The sequence below is a fragment of the Triticum aestivum genome, chromosome 1A (genome assembly GCF_018294505.1).
Source record: "Triticum aestivum cultivar Chinese Spring chromosome 1A, IWGSC CS RefSeq v2.1, whole genome shotgun sequence".
Classification (NCBI taxonomy): domain Eukaryota; kingdom Viridiplantae; phylum Streptophyta; class Magnoliopsida; order Poales; family Poaceae; genus Triticum; species Triticum aestivum.
The window spans coordinates 303,418,377-303,432,281 of record NC_057794.1 but is presented as its reverse complement, the minus strand read 5'-3'; positions in this window follow the sequence as shown (position 1 = coordinate 303,432,281).

Genomic DNA, 13,905 nt, shown 5'->3' with positions numbered 1-13,905 from the left:
CGATATTTCATTCTTAGACCATTGGTTATCGAATCACCATTCTAACATTGATCATGCTACCTAAGCCCATATTTTGGGTGCACCTTTCAATCAATGATTAATTGTGTATGTTTTCCTCGAGCATACCTCATTATATAATTTGATCTGACAAATGCTATCTCCTTGTTCACCTAATTGTGGAGATCCATCTTTTGGAAATCTCCATGAATTGTCCCTAAGTTCATCAACCACCTTCTCATCCTCTCCTTGGTTTAATGATGAACTCATGATTCGGAACTTGCTTCCATATTTCTTTTCCCGAGAATCTTGCAATGCCATCTCGTCAATTTGTGTTGCACCTTTTCTTCTCAGGCATCTTGAGTCTGGGGTATCCTGACACCAATCGGATCTAAACCTCAGTCAGATATGATGGTTGGGACATATTTCCAAGAGTTATAACATTGGTCTTCATGTGACCCGGTAAGGTGATGTCGTGCCTAGCACCCCTAGCCGGAGGACCTATTGTTATAGTTTCCTTTTAGCAAGGTTAACCATTCTTCCATGAGGAAATTGTAAGACTTATTCAATAAGTTGTTCCTGATGGATCCTTTGTGTATCCAAAGTCTGATCTTTGCTTAAAGACCATGTCAACGCTATCTCGAAGCATGTATGTGGTACTCCGATTTTTGACAAGAACATTTGAATCCCAATGCTAAATGTTTCTTGCTCCATTATCCAGACACCGTCGTATGGGTAATGTCATGAAATTTATCTCCCCTTACCTCAAGGGTTTTCTACTTTATATCCTGTCAAGGATATCATGATCTGCTTGTCCTTGGGAAGGATATACCCCTGAAATATGTGTTTAAACACATTTTCCTTTCCATTGTTCTGTTTAATTTGATATTCATATTATCCCTTCCATTGTTTGGTTTAACCTTTCTTGAGGTCTATATGATCTAAGAAGTAATATTCTCCTGCTTATGTAAACACCTCGGTGTACAATTTTGTCACCAAGACCCTGTTACTATTGTTGAAAACATTGCGGTGACCACCGATGGCCGGGAACCTTGCCTATTGGTCCGCCTCGTTCAACGAGCAGGAAAATGGTTCTCTTCGTCCCTCACCCTTGGTACCGATGTTGTGGCCGACATAACTGATAGACTACCCTCTAACATGCCTTGCTATCATGATCGTGCAAGATGTCACCGTTCCTTCTACTTTAATCCACATGGTGGGCCCATAACCCATAGTTCCACAGGAACGAAACCTGATTCTCCTGTACCACCATGTTTCTAAGTTATCCCTTGCATTTGGTTTCATATGTATTTTGTGAGCCACCTTCCTATTAATCTATTTTCTTATCAGACACAATACTTATTCCCATTGCTCTGAACCCCTTTCACCTTCTGAATAGGCATTGAACGATTGCCTACCCGCTTGAAACTTCTTATTGTACCTTCTTACTTTGTTCTCGATATTTTTTTAAGTTTCAACTTGAGAGTTACTTTCTACCACATTCCCTGAGTTATAAACCGGATAGCAACCTTGTAGAGTTCCGTTCTTCCGAAGCTACCCCTTATCCTTTTAGTAAGTTCGATGGAGTTCTCGAAGAAAGGAAGACAACTTCATCATGATGACCCAAAACAGAGAAATGAAGAGCTCAACGTACTGGATCGACCTCTTCAAGAAGAGCAACTAAGACCGAGAACACTCACTAGGATTTCGTGCCCAGAACCTCCCCACCTCACGCCTCTTAAATCTCGGGATGAGATTTCTTGTAGTGGAGGAGAATTGTGACGCCCAGATATTTACACTACAGTAACACCCTGCTAATGATGCCACATCACCACAATCCCTGTTGATAATCTCATGTCAGTTGAGAACCGATCCACATTCAAATTTGAAGTAAAGGCAAATGACAACCGTTTTCAAACCTTTAAACTAAAATATTCTAAAGGTGTCAGATAAATCATAGGTAATTGTGGTGGAGAATCCAAACTTTGACAAAGTGTTTAAAGGCTCTAAAATAAATAAAACAGTAGCAAAACATTTAATTAAATACCTTTTTCAAATTATAAAATATTAAACTATTTTATTTAGCTGTCCAAATTAATGTGGCAGTGTTGTAATTCTAAGCACTAATTTAGGTGTTGAAATGATTATTTTTACAAAAAACTAAAATAAATTAATTATTAAAAGAAACAGGAAAGAAATAAATAAACAACAGATAAAAATAAAACAAAACCCCCTGGCCAACTGGGCCTCGTCCCAACCGGCCCAGCCCAACAGCCGAGCCTCCCTCTACCTCTGTTCACCGCAGCGCGGTGGACGTCCGTGTGCCGTCCACGACGCGGATGGACCACGGGGCGGCTATCTGGCGACTCCCTGGCGACCTCAAGTCACCGACCACCCTCCGTGGCGCAACCCTAACCCTAGACGCCTCCCAGTTCGCCCCTCTCGCCCAGATCCCCTTTTCCCCGCACACATCCAACGCTCTGCCGCCATGGCCGTCGTCGCCCTCGCGGCCACCGTCCTCCCCACACCCGTCCAACGTGCTTGTTCACTCCGTCGCTGTACCCTACATCGCCTGCCACCTCGACTTGGAGCTCGGAGCCCCGGCAGCGACCGCGGCGACATCATCTTCCTCCTTGGCCACCTCGGATCGCCGTAGCCCGTTCGTCGCCATCAAGCCTTCCCCGCGCCCGCTTAGCACATCTGCAGGCCCCCAGTGAGCATCACTCTCCTTCCCCTCACTCCACGCAATCGATAGCGAGCTCTAGCAACCGATCCGTCGTCGGCCGAAATGCTCCGCCACACTCGCTCATCTCCGACGAGGCTCCGGTGGACCAGTGGTCCCGTGCGTGCCTCCATTCGCTTGGTGAGCTCGCATAGGTGCCGAACACCGGTCGTTTTGCCCTCTGCAACGCCATTCCCGAGCTCGACCGAACTACAACGCCTGCCGCGGTTGATGCCGTCGTCGACACCGTCCGTCCCAGTCCCGGCTGAGACCACGAATGGGTGCGCCCGAGCCCCTGCTTTCGAACGCACCCAACCACGCATAAAACCATGCCCCGCACCATCGTTCGCTCTTGCGCCCGACTCCGGTCGTCCACCGATGTGGTCGCTGCCGTCACTTTCGGCCACCTCCGGCCACGCCACCGCCACCACTAGATGCGGAATGCCACACTCGTTCGAATGCTACCTCCCGCGCTCGAAACGAGCCACCGTAGCTGAAACCCGACCACCTCCAGACGCACGCCGCCGCAAAACGTGGTCGCCGGAGTAACTCCGGCAATGACGTTGACCTGGCCACGTGGCCGCCTACTTGGTGACTGACCCGTGGGCCCAGGGAACCTATTTGACTGGGTTGACCAGTCAACCCTGCTGACTGGGCAACCCCCAGCCACTGACCAATGGGGCCTACCCCCCTAATTAACAGGAAATAATTATATCAATTTAGTTAATCTAAATAGTGAGTGACAGGTGGGCCCAGGTTCTAATATAGTTAATTTAGTTTAATTTAAACCACTGTTAGCCCCACTGTGTATGACATGTGGGACCCAGCTGTCAGGTTTGACGTGAGTTAGCTGGGTTGGCTACTGACGTCATGATGACATCAGGCTGACACATTAAAATCATTATTCAAATTAAAATAATTTCAGGAAATAAAATAAAACTTTGAAAATTAATAGAAAATAAACCGTAACTCGGATTAAAATAATTTATATATGAAAGTTGCTCAGAAAAATCCAATGAATCCAAATACACGGTCTGTTCATCTGTCACATGCCCCTAGCATGCTGAACATGGAACCGTCCCCTCTCTTTCGTGTGTCCGGTAAATGCCCAAAACCGGGGAAATGTCGTCTGATATTTTCCCGCTTCGTCTATAACGTATAGCACCGTGTTAGACCACTCTTAGCACCGCGTATTGTTGTTTATGCTTTTTGATGCCTTTGATTGCTCTGTTATTTATTGTGTTCCCCATTCATTACTTCTTTCTGGTAGACCCCGGGACTGCTGCCGATAGTCCCGTGATCGACTACATCGACGACGACCCCTCCTTCTTGCCAGAGCAACCAGGAAAGCCCCCCCCCCTTGATCACCAGATATCGCCTATTCTTCTCTCTACTACTTGCATTAGAGTAGTGTAGCATGTTACTGCTTTTCGTTAATCCTATACTGATGCATAGCCTGTCCTTGCTACTACTGTTGTTACCTTACCTGCAATCCTAAATGCTTAGTATAGGATGCTAGTATTCCATCAGTGGCCCTACATTCTTGTCTGTCTGCCATGCTATACTACCGGGCCGTGATCACCCGGGAGGTGATCACAGATATATACTTATATACATAATATATGATACTTGTGGTGACTAAAGTCGGGTCGGCTCGTAGAGTACCCGCAAGTGATTCCGATGTTGGGGGCTGAAGGGGCCGGTGGTTCCACCCAGGTAGTGGTGGGCCTGGGTTCCCGATGGTCCCTGACTGTTACTTTGTGGCGCAGCGACAGCGCAGGTTGAGACCACCTAGGAGAGAGGTGGGCCTGGCTGTCGGGGAAACTGATCCACGAACACCTATGGGGCCGGCGGACCGGGCCCGTTTCGGTTCGGCGGGGGGCGGAGATCGCACGAAGAGCAGATCGAGGTGAAGCGCACGAGCAGTTTACCCAGCTTCGGAGCTCTCCGGAGAGATAACACTCCTACTGCTGCTTGTTTGATTGTATTATGTTCTTGCTCGCGGGAGCTAAGTGTTTTCTGGCGAATGAATGAGTCGAACCTCCCGAACCCCTCTACATTGCGCATGGGCCTCCTTTTATACGCTAAAGGGGTCACCGACAGGTGGCAACGCAGAGAAGGGTACAAATGTAAAAAGTGAGGTGGTTGGTACAGTTACTTGTACAGTACACCCTACCTAACCCTGACGGCAGGGGACAAGGGCATTAAATGCCCGTCTGAGTTGCCCAAACAGTGCAGAAAAGGACCATTAGGGGCGCCACCGTTCGCCACGATGGCGATCTTGTCAGCTTCGCATGCCACTGCGCACCGCTGGCTGCACAGCCTCCCGCCACGCGCGCCTGGAGAGGCCCCCAGAGTGACACGTTTGTGGATGCGCTGGAGCGTGGGCACAGAGTGGCCGCCTGCCGCGGCAAGCGCCTTGCCGCTGCTGTTATCTTGTCGGGTCCGGAGGCTTGTCGCTCACCGGGCCTCGAGGTACCTTGGTTGGTCTTCCCGGCAAGCTCCTCTTGCCGGGGCCTTGTTGCCTTGCCGGAGCGCGTGGCGCGTCGCGGCAAGTTCCTTGGAGTGCCTCGGTTGGCCTTCCCGGCAAGCTCCTCTTGCCGGGGCCTTGTCTCCTGAGCTTAAATACTTTGTTCTTGAATGCCTCCAAGGGAACCACGGAGGATCTTGGTGTTGGCCCGGCAAGCCTTGCCGCGGGGTGCTGCAACTGCCCGTGCACAAGTTTGGGGTACTAGGGTACCCCTATTCTAGTACATCGACAGGAGCTCCCGGGCCTGGGCCAGACACGGTGCCGAGCGCTGTTGGGCCAGGCCCAAGACAGGGCACGGGCACATGTGGACTGGGCCACGCCGAATCTCGCTCCGTATCCACCGCGCTCTCCCCTAACGGCACGCATTGAATGCGGCATCATGGGAGAGATCGTGGGTGGTTCTTTATTCGGAAGGGCGAAACGTCCGCCCCGTCCCTCTTTATAAGCAGAGGAAACAGGGGCAGTTTGTTCCCCCTCGCTGGTTGCTACTACTCCATCTTCACGAACCTCCGCCGCTCCCCCCCTTCTTCTCGAAGCCGAGAGAGCAGCGCTCCGCCCCCCATTGCCACCAGCATCACCAACGCCGTCGACCTCCCCCACCACCTCCGCCATGGCTCCGAAAGCCGACAAGGGAAAGGGCGTGAAGTCGGCCGAGGCGCAGCGGCTCGCGGCGCTGCGGAAGGAGCGGGCAATCTTCTCCCCCCAGCTCGGCGTGAAGGAGCTGAGGGAGTACTTCTACCTCTTTTGGGCGACGGAGACGCGGGCGCATCTGCACACGAGGGTACTCCTGGCCGCTGCTTCGGAACTGGCTCCAAACGGGTACCCATTCTTCACGCTGTTCTTCTATTGTGGGCTCTGCCCGCCCTTCTCGGAGTTCTTCTGCGATATCATGAACACCTACGGCTTCCGCCTCCTTGATTTCACCCCCAACGCCGTTCTGACCATGGCAGTTTTCGCACATTTGTGTGAAAACTTTGTCGGAGTCCACGCCAGTGTTGCCCTTTTCCGCCACTTCTTCATACCTCGGGTAGAGAGAGGAGAGCCGCTTGCCGGAGGGATTGCCTGGATCTCGAGAGTCGGCAAGAAGGAGGCATACTTGGAGGGTGAGCTCCGCAGCAAGTGGGAGGAGTGGAGAGCGGAGTGGTGCTGGATCGTCAAGGAGAATCCGCAGCCCTTCACCGCCGTGCGCCAAGCTCCAATAGTGCGCGGCAATGACTGGAGCAACGTGGCCCCGGAAGACGAGAGGCTGAAGATCGCCATTACTAGGATCCTTCGCCTCAGGCTTGCCGGGCTCACTGTAGGCGTTGTAGGCGCAGATTTCCTCCGCCGCCGCATCGCCCCCCTGCAGGAGAGGGGGAGGCCCGCCTGGGAATTCAAGAACTCGGCGGACATCATGAGGCTGCGGCCGGGCCTCAACTACAACTTCACCGTCTTGGAGCTGGATGCAATGCTCCTGGAGTTGTTCAAACGCGACCCCCAGCACCCATTCACGCTGCCGAGGGGCGTCGTTCCATTGTGCAATAATTCTTCGCTTGACCGGATCCGTGCCATGATGCCGTTGTGCGATTCACACGGAATCGTTCCAACTTGGCAAGAGCCTGCGGATGACGTCGTGCAAGCGTTCTTCGACAACTTGGAAGAAGTGCCGGTACACGCTGACGAGCAGAAGAGCCTCACCCGTGACACCACCGACGAGGAGCTGCAGCGCATCGCCACTAGGGCGGAAGAGGTTGCGGCCGCAGCTGCCGCGGGCGTGTTCGGGTTCACTATGGAGGAAGCGGAGGCGGCAGAAGCGGCAAACCTTGCCGAGCGCGCGGAGTTCATTGGCGAGGAAGAGCCTGCCGGTTCTGAAGCCGAGCCGAGCGAGGCCGGCGAGGAAGAGCCCGAGCCTTCAGAAAGCTTGCCGCAGGCGGAGCCCCCGGCCCCGCCAAGAAGGCTTCTTCGCAGGGCCGCGGATGTAGCGGGGCGGCAGCTGGGTCAACAGCCGCCGAGCCATGCGACACGCTCTACCGCGGCAAGCAATGTTGCCGCGGGAGCGCCTCACGCAGCAGTGGCAACTGGAGCGGGATCTTCCCGGGCCACCGCCACCGCCCCCGCCAAGCGGGCAAGGGATCCTACTCCTCCGCCTCGCCGCACCAGAGGGGAGCCGGACTTCGATCTTTCCGCGCTCAGCTCCGACGAGGAGGAAGAAGAGTAAGTTTCTTTGGTGCTCTTGTAGTTATTCAATTTTGATGTTTTTATCTTGTATCTGACTTGCTTCAATCTGGACTCCTTTCTTTTTAGGACGCTGGCCCAGAGAGCGGCGAAGAGGGCCAAGGCCGCGGTGATTGTCATCGAAGATGACCCCACCGTGTCGACAGGGGGTGGGTTCGAGACCACCTTGACGGACCCGGCAACCACTCCTCAAAGCAGCCCCCAGCGTAAGTTCATAGTTAGCTTTCTGCTGTCGGGCGCGCATGAGTGCTTTTTCCTTTGTTGATATCTTGCTTGTTGATTTGTGTAGGAGCAGAGCAGCCACATCAGGAGCGCCCGGAAGCTGGTCCCGAAGTGCCATCTGCTTCGACTACGCCACCAAGGGAGGGGTTCCCGGTAAGGGACTGCTCTCCGGCAAGGGAGGACTCTCCGGCAAGGGGCAGCACCGTCGATCCTGCGGCGGCCGAGACCGTAACTGCAGGTCTTGGCACAGGTAATTCCCTTGTCCAAAAACTTTCCCTTGGGTTCTTCTTCTTCTGATTTTTGATTGATTTTTCTCCCTTTTTCGTTCTTCAGACCCATCTGCTGCTGAGCCAATGGAGACAGAGGGCGCCGGCGAGGAAGGCGCGCATGGCAGCACTGACGACGATGCCGCCAACGAAGAAGGGGCCGGTGCTGATGAGACCGCCGGCGATGAGGCCGCCAAGGCTGCCGCCGCAGAAGCCGGCGAGGGGTCGGGCGATCACACTGACGACCCTGAGGCCGCAGGAGCGCCAGGCGCTACGCCGACCGCCGATCCCTCTGCCGCTGCAGCGGGGCCGGGCTCCGAGGAGCCCCAGCCCGGCGCCTACTTGAAGGCCGGTGACGATATCTTCATCAAGCTACCCTGGGCGTCGAGCTCCAGGGCGCCGGTCGAGGGGGAAACTTTCGATGGGGAGGTGCTCGCCTCTGCTGGACTGTCGTTGGTCGACGCGCCCAGCAGCAGCAGTGGCGAGCCTGAGGAGGAGGAGGAGCTGCGAAAGCTGCTGTCACTCTACCGCGCCCGGCAAGCCAAGCTAGCTTCCCGGGAAGCACTTGTCGCGAAGGCGGGAGTTGACATGGAGAAGCGCGCGGAGGAGCTCCAGGGCCACAATCAAGAAGCTCTCCGGTCCCTGGCACAGGAGCGGGAGCGACTCGACGAGGAGCGCACGGCCTTCCTTCTTGAGAAGGCCGAAGCTGAGGAGGAACAAAGGCTGGCCGCCGAGAAGCAGTCCGCGCGAGAAGGAGAATTGGTGCAGCGGAAGGCCAACCTCGACAGCTACGAGGAGGAGCTCGCCGAGCACGAGCAAGCACTTGGCGGGGCGCTCAAGGAAGCAAAGGACGCTGCCGCGATCGCAGAGGCCGCCAAGAAAGAGCTGGAGGAGAAGGTGGCGCAGCTGGAGGCCAATATCGGGAAGAGCGGTGAGGAGCTTGCCGTGCTCAAGCGTGAGCGTGAGAAGGATGCTGCCGCCCACGGTGAGCTGCAAGGTCTTCCCGCTGAGAGGGGCAAGGAGCCCAGCGCCGCCAAGGATTCCAATGCGGACCTAGAGTTGAAGCTGGCCACGCTGATGCAGACGCTGGAGGCCGCCAAGGAGCGGGAGAAAACCTTGTCGGAGAAGGTCAAAGCTGACAAGGCGCTGCTAGAGAGCATCGCAGCTACCCAGAACTCGTTCAGAGACACTGTGGAGCACTGGACCGAGGGTCTGGTGAATATTGCCGCAGTCATCAACGAGGAGCTGGCGCAGCTGGGGATGGAGGACTTTGGGTATCCCTCCGACGAGAATCTCCAACCCAGCGCCAAGCTCAGCCTGTTCTTCAAGGGCGTGGCGACGGCACTCCAGCGGCTCCGGGAGAGGATCCCAAAGCAGCTGGCTGATGAGTCGCGCAAAATCTGCGCCGGGGTTCTCCAGAAGGTGCTGATGAAGGTGGCCTTCCGCAATCCAGGCCTCAGTTTCACCAACGTCCTCAAGTCCTTGCCGCCAGACGCCGATCGGGACGCACTCAAGGCCCTTGTCGCACCCATTGTGGACAAGGTGAGCGAGATCAAGAGGGTTGAGGGCGACCTCGTAGACTAGGCCGCCCATTTCTTCTTTTCCTTTGTCGCTGCTAATCACGTTATGAAAACAGTCTGTTAGAGCTGCGACAAGTTATCTTGTAATATAACTTTATTTCTGTTATCAATTGCTATGTTATTTCCTCTACTAGATTCCTTCCTTTGTATGTTTTTACCCTACGCTTCTAGGGAACTTGTCGGCGCAGGCACCCGAGCCGCGAGCGCTGAGTGCGGAACTTCAGCAGCCTGCTGGCGGTGCTGCTTCCGACAAGAAACCTTGTCGCGACTAGATGCAGCACACTTAAGTTGTTGAGCGGACTCGAAACAAAGTAAGGGCGCAACTAGCCACGAGTTGGTTCCTCCGCGCACAGGTTTTCCATACAAAGCAGGGTCGTTCGAGGAAAATAACTCAAAAATTTAAAAACTGATTGCTCAAACTTTGGCAACTTAGCTTTTGTGTCGTTTGCTTCCCGGCAAGGCAGAACTTTGCTTGAACGACGCCTGGTCCATACCACAATCTTCTCCTTCCCCCCGGCAAACTTGTGTGCGAGGGAACCTTCCTTTCCTTTGTTGAAAAAGAAGAAAGAAGAGAAAATAATGATATGGAGCCTTTCGGCTCGTTATTGCTTATCGGATGTAGGTGCTGCACAAAGTGTCAGATAACGCATGCAAGAAAGAAACTAATGCATGAAATGGACAAGTTGTGCGGAGCACATGGGGTTTTACTTATGCACGGGATCTGTGCCCAGCTTTGTACAAAGGATTACATGCAACAGCGGCAAGACTTGTACAAAAGGTGGTTGCCGGAACGGGTTCCGGCAACCGCACCCTACGGGAAAAACTTACGAAGATGTTCTATGTTCCAGGAGTTGCTCACCGGAATGCCATCTTCGGTCTCAAGGCGGACAGCGCCGGGCCTTGTGACTCGTTTCACCCGATAAGGGCCTTCCCACTTCGGCGTCAACTTGTTGGAATTCTTGGCGGACTGAACGCGCCGAAGAACAAGGTCGCCTTCCTCGAAGCTTCTGGCTTTAACTTTGCGGCTATGGTAGCGGCGCAAAGCTTGCTGGTATCGAGCAGCTCGTACAGCAGCCTGAAGACGATCTTCCTCAAGAAGCAGCGCGTCGTCTTGTCGCAGCTGTTCTTGCTCAAGCTCATCATAAGCGAGCACTCGAGGCGATCCGTATACGAGTTCCGTGGGGAGAACTGCCTCTGCTCCATAGACTAGAGCAAAAGGCGTCTGGCCAGTGGCTCGATTTGGCGTCGTTCTGATCGACCAAAGAACCACCGGCAACTCCTCGATCCAGTTTCTTCCGCACCTGCGCAGCCTGTCGAAAGTTCTGGTCTTGAGCCCGCGCAGCACTTCAGCATTTACCCTCTCTGCTTGACCGTTGCTTCTCGGATGAGCAACAGAAGCGAAGCAGACCTTGGCGCCAAGGTCTTGGACGTAATGCATGAAGGTGCGGCTCGTAAATTGCATGCCGTTGTCGGTGATGATCCTGTTAGGGATCCCGAAACGGCAAACAATTGACCTGAAGAACTTGACTGCTGACTGTGCTGTCACCTTCCTCACTGGCTGCACTTCCGGCCACTTTGTGAACTTGTCAATTGCGACGTACAAGTACTCAAAGCCCCCGACAGCTCGGGGGAAAGGGACGAGGATATCGAGCCCCCAGACCGAAAATGGCCAGGATAAAGGGATCGTCTAGAGAGCTTGAGCTGGCTGGTGTATCTGTTTGGAGTGGAACTGGCACGCTTCGCACTTGGTTACTTGTGCAGTTGCATCCTGGAGGGCTGTCGGCCAAAAGAAACCTTGCTGGAAAGCTTTGCCGGCAAGTGCTCTTGCGCCAATGTGGTGGCCACATATGCCTCCATGTATCTCTGCCAACAGCTTTTGTCCATCTTCCTGGCAAATACACTTCAATTTCACACCGTTGAGTCTTCTTCTGTACAGTATGCTATCGACAAACTGGTACATACTTGACTACCGGGCTACTTTTTCCGCTTCTTCTTGCTCTTCGAGAAGTTCTCCTGTCTGAAGGAAATGGACAATCTGCTGTGCCCATGTTGGAGCTTGTGGCTCGACAACAAGGACTAAAGGCACATCTGCTGCTGCGGGAACATCCGCTTCCACGGCAAGGACTTGCGGCCCTGCCGGAGCTTGATGTTCCCCGGCAAGCTTGTCGGAGCAAAACTTGTCGGGAGCGTCTGCTTCAACGGAACAAACCATAAGGCTTGCCGGAGCAGACTGCCCCTCAGCAACCTTGGTGTTGATCTTGGGGACTTTCTTGGCGGCGGCTTCAGGGAGCTCTGCCGGAAAGTAGTCACCAGAAATCAACTTCCTCTTCTTGCTTTGTCCAGTTGATGGTGTTACGGATGGTTGAGTCAACTTGAGCACAAAGATCCCTGGTTCCACAGGTAACTTTAGTGCGGCGCACTTTGACAGGCCATCAGCAATGTCATTCTGAGCTCTTGGGATATGCTCCATCTGTAGGCTGTCAAAGTGCTCTTCTAGCTTCCTCACTTCATCAACATATGCTTCCATCAATGGACTCTGGTAGTTCTTGTTCACTTGGCGGACGACAAGCTGTGAGTCACCCCTGACAATGAGCTTCTTGATCCCAAGGTCTGCTGCAATTCTAAGACCGGCAAGCAATCCTTCATACTCTGCAGTATTGTTGGTTGCTTGCTCCCTGGGAAAGTGCATCTGGACTACGTACTTGAGGTGCTCTCCGGTGGGCGCGACAAGCAGCACGCCCGCACCGGCGCCTTGCAGCGAGAAGGCACCATCAAAGTACATCAGCCACTCTTTGCTTGCCTCTTTGACGGGGATGCTCGTCTCTGGAATTTCTTCATCTGGTGTTGGCATCCATTCTGCTATGAACTCTGCCAATGCCCTGCTTTGGATAGTTGAAGTGCTCTCAAACTTGAGGCCAAAGCTTGACAGTTCCAGCGCCCACTCGACAATCCTGCCTGTCGCTTCTGGATTTTGCAGTATCCTCTTCAGCGGAAAGCGAGTGACGACTGTGATCTCATGTGTTTGGAAGTAATGGCGCAACTTTCTCGAGGCCATGAGGAGGCCGAAAAGCAACTTCTGCACACCAGAGTACTTTGATCTAGCCCCCTGTAGAAGGGAACTGACAAAGTAAACTGGACGCTGCACCATTCTCTTCTGCATCTTATCATGCTCCTGCGCAGATCCATCTCTGTCGGGACCAGAGCTTGTCGGCGAAGCCCCCTGCTTGTCGCTGGATGCATCTGCCGTGGTTGCTGGCTCATCATCTGCCTCCCTCTCCGCCACTAACGCAGCACTAACCACTTGATTGGTTGCCGCTATATACAGCAGCAACTTCTCTTGCGGCTTAGGTGCGACAAGTATTGGAGTGGAGGACAGGTATCTCTTCAAGTCCTGCAGCGCAGCCTCCGCCTCCGGAGTCCATTTCATTGGACCTGCCTTTTTCAAAATTTTGAAAAATGGCAGGGCGCGCTCAGCAGATCTAGAGATAAACCTGCTGAGAGCAGCCATGCAACCGGCAAGCCTTCGTACATCCTTGACGCGCTTTGGTGCTTCGATCTGCTCAATGGCCTTGATCTTGTCGGGATTGGCTTCAATTCCCCGCTGAGACACGAAGAACCCGAGAAGCTTGCCGGATGGGACTCCAAACACGCACTTCTCGGGGTTAAGCTTGAGGTTGATCCTGCGCAGATTTGCAAATGTCTCGTCTAAATCTTGAATCAGGGTCGCCCTGTTCTTGCTTTTGACCACTATGTCATCCATGTAGGCTTCCACATTTCTGTGCATCTGCGGCTCAAAAGCGTGGTGGACTACGCTTGCGAATGTTGAACCAGCATTCTTCAAACCGAAAGGCATCCGTATGAAGCAGTACATGCCACACAGGGTGATAAATGTGGTTTTCTCTTCATCCTCTTCTGCCATGAAGATCTGATGGTATCCTGAGTATGCATCAAGAAATGAAAGCAAATCACATCCGGCTGTGGAGTCAACAATCTGGTCAATGCGCGGCAAGGGAAATGGGTCTTTGGGACAAGCTTTATTAACATCAGTGAAGTCAATACAAAGCCTCCATTTCCCGTTAGCCTTGCGCACGACAACAGGATTGGCCAACCATGTGGGATGGAGCACTCCTCTGACAAGGCCTGCTGCTTCCAACTTCTTGATTTCTTCTGCGATAAATTCTTGGCGCTCCACTGCCTGTTTCCTGACTTTCTGCTTGACGGGCCGCGCATGAGGACAGACGGCAAGGTGGTGCTCAATTACTTTCCTAGGAACACTGGGGATATCAGATGGTTGCCACGCAAACACGTCGACATTCGCCCGCAGGAAAGCAACGAGCGCGCTTTCCTATTTGGGGTCAAGAGTGGCGCTGATGG